A 6,000-nucleotide genomic window follows, 5' to 3' on the forward strand; every position below is an offset into this window, starting at 1 on the left:
CACCATGTCTGTGACGACCAATGACCAATGCTCTGCAGACGAGGCCTCCCGTGTGACAGGGACCCAACGGGTCCCACTTAGTCTATTACAGGGGTTGGCAACCTACGGCCCCTGGGCCGAATGTGGCCCGTAAACCGAAACCCGGATTTATTTTCCCGTAATCATCGGGAGCCTGGGATCTCTAGATGAGAGATCGCCAGTTGTGGAACTCCAACCAGCATGGCCTTGTTGGCTTTGGAAGCCGTGGCCTCCAGTACAGAAGCGGCCGTTCCAGGGTTCCCAAGACTCTCCCGACGCCGGAGCAACATCACCCGGCGAGAACGGCCTGGAACATCGGGCCTCCATAAAGGCCACTATGGAGGCCTCAATAGGCCCGACTATGGGTGAACTGGGGTTGGGGACTGGACTTTGTGCCTTCCCTCATAATGGGAACCATTGTGGGGGGGATGTTCTTTATGTTTAAAACTCTTATTAATGTTATGTCTGTATTCCTTCTATATGTGCTGCAAAATGGCAAGAAGCATTTCACTTCACTACACCTAGGCGTATGTGAATGTGACCAATAAAATACCTTTGAAAGCCGCCGACATGGCCTCCCACCTTCTGTGAACACGATTATGAAAGGAAGAACTGCAGATGCTGGAAAAATCGAAGGTAGCCAAAAATGCTGGAGAAACTCAGCGGGTGAGACATGCAAGGATTGCATGAGACTGCTTCACCCGCTGAGTTTCTCGAACCCGTGATTTGATGCCTGACATCCGTGTGTACTCGTGATAGATCCGCTCACAGACATGCGCGTCCTGGCCACTATGCAGAACAAGGTGGCCGACCCCATGTCCAGTATCAATTCTGCTTGTGATAACTAATGAAGCTGCAAGCAAATGCATGCCACCTCATTCTTCAAAGTACATGATAATGAACTCACAGCATTATAAAGGTCAATCAATATAGCTTTCAATCTTCAGCCCTACAACATGTAAGACTATTCTGCTGCAAATCAACATTGCACTCTGGCACTTTCAAGCAGAGCTTCATCAAATTACTTTTTTTTCTCTCCACACTGGAACATTCGGATACCAGGTAATCCAAAAAAGGTCTCCAAATGCAGCCCGCAAGATTGATCCAATTATTGACATGAAATTTAATGTCGTTTTTTAAAGTTCTCCCAGCATCACAAATCTTTGAGATCTTCATAAATTTTAATTTTTCTGGCCTCTTCCCAATCTTTGATCTAACCTCTTGCAGTAAATCAACTGGTAGCTGAATATACAGTTGCACAGCCCATGGTTACCATTCCTAACTCACCACCTCTCCCTCCAAAACTTACATTCAATAGACAATAGGTGCAGGAGTCGGCCATTCTGCCCTTCGAGCCAGCACCGCCATTCAATGTGATCATGGCTGATCATCCCCAATCAGTACCCCGTTCCTGCCTTCTCCCCATATCCCCTGACTCCGCTATTTTTAAGAGCCCTATCTAGCTCTCTCTTGAAAGCATCCAGAGAATCTGCCTCCATCGCCCTCTGAGGCAGAGAATTCCACAGACTCACAACTCTCTGTGAGAAAATGTGTTTCCTCGTCTCCATTCTAAATGGCTTACTCCTTATTCTTAAACTGTGGCCCCTGGTTCTGGACTCCCCCAACATCGGGAACATGTTTCCTGCCTCTAGCGTGTCCAAGCCCTTAACAAACGTATGTGTTTCAATGAGATCCCCTCTGCTCCTTCTAAACTCCAGAGTGTACAAGCCCAGCTGCTCCATTCCTGGGCCCCTTCAGTCTGACTTGTCATTAACAACAACTGCTCTGACTTTAACCTCAACTCTGTATTCCTGTTTACCTGTGGCAGCCGTCCACTCCTACCCATGCTTATCAAGAATACAAACATTGAAGTAAAAATATCAAAGAAAATGTGGTCCCGACTTGTTTAATTTGATGGTGGGATTTTGAAGTTCCTCGTAATGTTTAAAGTCATTAAGGGCACCTAATGAATGCAAATCATCATTCACTTTGGGTAGCTTTCACTGCAATGGTCAAGAATGTCAAGGTATTCTTGGAAATGTACAAGCTTTTACAGGGAGTATAAAGGAAGATAATAATCTGCAGAACATTCCCCTCGTGGAAGGCATTGAAACATACCAAGTTGAATAGAATGGATACAAACTCTGAAATTATGAATTGTGAGATCATGATATCTGTAAGGAAGATACCGAGAAGAAACATGGTATTGTTCTAATTGTATTGTTGTTTGTACACATACTGTTAGTTCCTTGTGTTGGAGGGAACTGCAGATGCTGGTTTAACCCGAAGAAAGACAAAAAGATGGAGTAACTCAGCAGGTCAGGCAGCATCTTTGGAGAAAAGGAATGGGTGACATTTTAGGTTGAGACCCTTCTTCAGATTGAGTCAGGTGAAAGGTGTTCAGCGAAATGATCTCCCAGTCTACCTTTGGTCTCGCCGATGTAGAAACATAGAAATTAGGTGCAGGAGTAGGCCATTCGGCCCTTCGAGCCTGCACCGCCATTCAATATGATCATGGCTGATCATCCAACTCAGTATCCCTTACCTGCCTTCTCTCCATACCCCCTGATTCCCTTAGCCACAAGGGCCACATCTAACTCCCTCTTAAATATAGCCAATGAACTGGCCTCATCTGTGGCAGAGAGTTCCAGAGATTCACCACTCTCTGTGTGAAAAAAGTTCTTCTCAAATCGGTTTTAAAGGATTTCCCCCTTATCCTTAAGCTGTGACCCCTTGTCCTGGACTTCCCCAACATCGGGAACAATCTTCCTGCATCTAGCCTGTCCAACCCCTTAAGAATTTTGTAAGTTTCTATAAGATCCCCTCTCAATCTCCTAAATTCTAGAGAGTATAAACCAAGTCTATCCAGTCTTTCTTCATAAGACAGTCCTGCCATCCCAGGAATCAGTCTGGTGAACCGTCTCTGCACTCCCTCTATGGCAATAATGTCCTTCCTCAGATTTGGAGACCAAAACTGTACGCAATACTCCAGGTGTGGTCTCACCAAGACCCTGTACAACTGCAGTAGAACCTCCCTGCTCCTATACTCAAATCCTTTTGCAATGAAAGCTAACATACCATTCGCTTTCTTTACTGCCTGCTGCACCTGCATGCCTACCTTCAATGACTGGTGTACCATGACACCCAGGTCTCGCTGCATCTCCCCCTTTCCCAATCGGCCACGATGTACGAGTCCATATCTACTCATCTACGTTGTTCAATGTGTGGACTCTTATACACCTAGACCTACCTGATCTCTCAGTTGTCAAAAACTTTCATTGTCCTTCCCACTCTGTCCTGGGCCTCCTCCATTGTCAGAGCGAGTCAAAAATGCAAATTGGAGGAACAATGTTTCATATTTTGCTAGGTAAGCTGACAGCCCAGTGGTATGAATATTGATTTATCTAACTTCAAGTAACCCTCTCTCCATCTCTTCCCCCACCCACGTTGTACCAGCTTCAAAGTCATCATGTTGAGTATCTTTCATTCATCTGTACTATAATCTCTCTACATGACGGTCTATATCTAATTTTTCTTTCCCCTAACTGTCTGACGAAGGGTCTCGACCCAAAGATGCTGTCTGACCTGCTGAGTTACTCCAGCGTTTTGTGTCGGTCCACTGTTAGATCCTTGCACTGTTGATTAATCTGAATTGGGCAGCAGCAGAAGAGGGAGAAACGATGGGTGGTGCTGAGATACAATAATACCTAGTTATGAAGACAGAACCTTTTTGAAATTGTACATGTCTCCTACTTATGATCAATTTCGTAGGTGTTACAAATAATGTACAGTCTTTAAAGTAATCTTACAGAGATTAAGTTCTTAAGGGGTTGGACAGGCTAGATGCAGGAAGATTGTTCCCGATGTTGGGGAAGTCCAGAACAAGGGGTCACAGTTTAAGGATAAGGGGGAAATCTTTTAGGACCGAGATGAGAAAAACTTTTTTCACACAGAGAGTGGTGAATCTGTGGAATTCTCTCCCGCAGAAGGTAGTTGAGGCCAGTTCATTGGCTATATTTAAGAGGGAGTTAGATGTGGCCCTTGTGGCTAAAGGGATCAGGGGGTATGGAGAGAAGGCAGGCACAGGATACTGAGTTGGATGATCAGCCATGATCATATTGAATGACGGTGCAGGCTTGAAGGGCCGAGTGGCCTACTCCTGCACCTATTTTCTATGTTTCTAAGTATGATGTATGATTCTCCCACCGTCAGCTCCCCACAATCCCCTCCTCCCCTCCGTTAAATCACCTATCATCATTCCATCCATTGCATGTGAAAGTTTGAGTAAAGTATTAATAGGCCTATGGAACTGCAAACAATCATCTTCAAGATATGTTAATAACATACAATTTATCTTCCCCTTTATGATCACCAATGAATTTCCATCTTATCAATGAGCACATAAGTAATACATTGACAATGTACTTTTTTTTGTACATTATCAAAAAAGATCGTTTTCAAAATGAAAATTCAAATTAGACTAATAAACTGTGATTGACTCAAAATAAATCACACTTTAAATAGATCCGATTTTTGAACCAAAAGGACATAATTGCCCAAGCTGGACATAAAAAGATGGAGTGACAAGCAGTATCTCTGAGCCTGTGAGTCCCCCTGAGTTACTCCAGCTTTTCTGTGGCTGTCTTCGGTTTAAACCAGCATCTGCAGTTCCTTCCTGCACACAATTGCCCAAAGCTAAAATCATAGTTAATAAAAAAAGCAACACAATTGGTCTTTTTTTTTCTGTTTGTTTCAGTTGACACTTTTTGTCCGAAACACTAAGGAACATTCTGTGTGCAGATGCACATAAAATTGTTTCTGATCACACACACACACACACAATTGAAAAATGTGCTGCTTCCAGGAAGTAGTTTCTTCAAATTACAAAGTGTGTGTCTTTCCCCTGAATCAACCAAATTAAAATAACCAATGATTCCACTCGAGCTAAACGGTTAGAACGAACTAAATCCTAAATGATCATAGTGTTTAAGAAGGAACTGCAGATGCTGGAGAATCGAAGGTACACACAAAAGCTGGAGAAACTCAGCGGATGCAGCAGCATCAATGGAGCGAAGGAAATAAATAGGCAACGTTTCGGGCCGAAACACTTCTTCAGACCCGAAACGTTGCCTATTTCCTTCGCTCCACAGATGCTGCTGCACCCGCTGAGTTTCTCCAGCTTTTGTGTGTACCCTAAATGATCAGTAATACAGATTGACTCAAACTAGTCTCAGCCAGCAACGCGGAGTTTGCATCTCAACCCCATCCATGACACTGCAATTTTCACAGCACTTGGCTGACACAGGAAATGTTTTAAAAATAAAAGACACACACATGACAGAGAGAGGTAATTACCGTGGTCATTGAAGAGAAAAGACGAAAATCAACACACAGCGAGTGACAAAAGGTAAATTGTATCGTGACTTTAGGCCAGAAGAGTCCATTCAGCCCCCATTTGAGCGGCGCCAAAGTGTGGAATGTATCAAGATTGCTACAGTGAATGTAGCGAGACTTACCATGGCGACCGTGTATCCGTGTGCCCGGAATTGATACAGTACGTTCCAAGCGGCGCGGCTGTGCTGGGCTGGGCACAGCAACACACACACTAGCTGCTCCAGGCCCCTCACACACACATTATAAACCCAACCAAACCAAACCCCGGCAACCAAAGCAAGCGTCTGTCAGTGCGACTCCACCACACAAGACCCCACACAGTGTGCTCCAGCCGGGCCACGGACTGCCGCATTCCCCCCAGGGTAGGAGGAGGCAGGGTTTGTGTTCACACAAATTAGATGTTATATTCTTTTCGCCACTGTCATTTCTCAGAGGGCTGCTGACACACAGAATTACGCGCATTTCCACACCCCCTCTCAAGCCAGGCAAATGCTAGGATACCTCAGAGCAAAGCAGCTCTAGTATCAATCAAAGCTCTGCTATAGGATCTTTGGTATCAATCAAAGATCCGTATCAATCTTTGCTAGT

At 44.6% G+C, this 6,000-nt stretch overlaps 1 protein-coding gene across 3 annotated transcripts in view; it reads right to left on the reverse strand.

The window, feature by feature from the left end:
* The window catches only part of usp38 (ubiquitin specific peptidase 38), a 56,974-nt gene extending 51,294 nt beyond the window's left edge, over positions 1–5,680 (reverse strand). For 2 of the 3 annotated variants that reach the window (XM_055647738.1, XM_055647722.1), the window contains exon 1: positions 5,535–5,680. The gene's annotated coding sequence lies outside the window, so the exon portion shown is untranslated. The other variant, XM_055647729.1, reaches the window with a different exon arrangement.
* Positions 5,681–6,000: the final 320 nt, after the last annotated feature.

This window comes from Leucoraja erinacea, chromosome 1, assembly GCF_028641065.1.
Source record: "Leucoraja erinacea ecotype New England chromosome 1, Leri_hhj_1, whole genome shotgun sequence".
NCBI classification, from domain to species: domain Eukaryota; kingdom Metazoa; phylum Chordata; class Chondrichthyes; order Rajiformes; family Rajidae; genus Leucoraja; species Leucoraja erinaceus.